We start from the raw sequence: 900 nt of genomic DNA, 5'->3' as shown, positions 1-900 counted from the left end.
TGGTCCAATTATGAATTGTGATGTAGTTTCATTGATCTAATTTTACTATCTCTACATCAATAACATAATTAAGTAATGTTAATAATGTAGCTTTAAAATTCAGCTTGATATCTGAGAGTATGAGTTATTAAGGTTTTTCTTCTTTTCTGTTTAGTTCTTTCCTACACCATTATAAACCCTTTGTTTTTTCACATAAATTTTAGAAACAACTTTTATGTTCATATACATGCACAATCACGCACTGCAGACATTTTTTTGGATTTCTCAAAATTTATAAGTAATTTGGGGGAGGAATATAATATCCCTGTTATAGATCGTAGTATCTGCCTCTTTTATTTTGTTCTTTCAAAGGTTTATTTACATGTTTTTTTTACATTTTGTGTATAAAGGTCATCTTTGTTAGAATTGTTCCTAATATGTGATAGTCTTAATGCTATTATAAATAGTATTCACTTTAATTTTTTAAAATTTTCTTTGAAATTATGATAGGCAGTCTTATTTGTTCCTGTCCTCTGAAAGAATTTCTTCATTATTTAACAAACTATCTCGGGTTTTCTATAGATGTTTGTAAATAATTTTTATCGTATTAATGATGTATTATTCCTAATTTGTCAATTAAAAATTTTGTCAAGTATGTTTTTGGATCCTATCATGATATTTAATTGTTTTCTTCTTTTTATTAATACATCGAGTCACAAAGTGTAATTTTCTAATACTAAAACCATTTGTACAATAAAACCCACTTGGTCATGATTCAATACCTTTTATATGTCAGTGGAATCAATTTTTATACTTCATTCAGCATAAGATTTTTCATCTATATTCATGAGAAATATTGTTCCGTAATTTATGACTTTCATAATCTTTGTAATGTATTTGTTTTATTTTGTTGGATTTTTT

The sequence above is a fragment of the Pteropus vampyrus genome, unplaced genomic scaffold, assembly GCF_000151845.1.
Source record: "Pteropus vampyrus isolate Shadow unplaced genomic scaffold, Pvam_2.0 Scaffold3, whole genome shotgun sequence".
NCBI lineage: Eukaryota > Metazoa > Chordata > Mammalia > Chiroptera > Pteropodidae > Pteropus > Pteropus vampyrus.
This window is presented reverse-complemented; position numbering follows the sequence as displayed.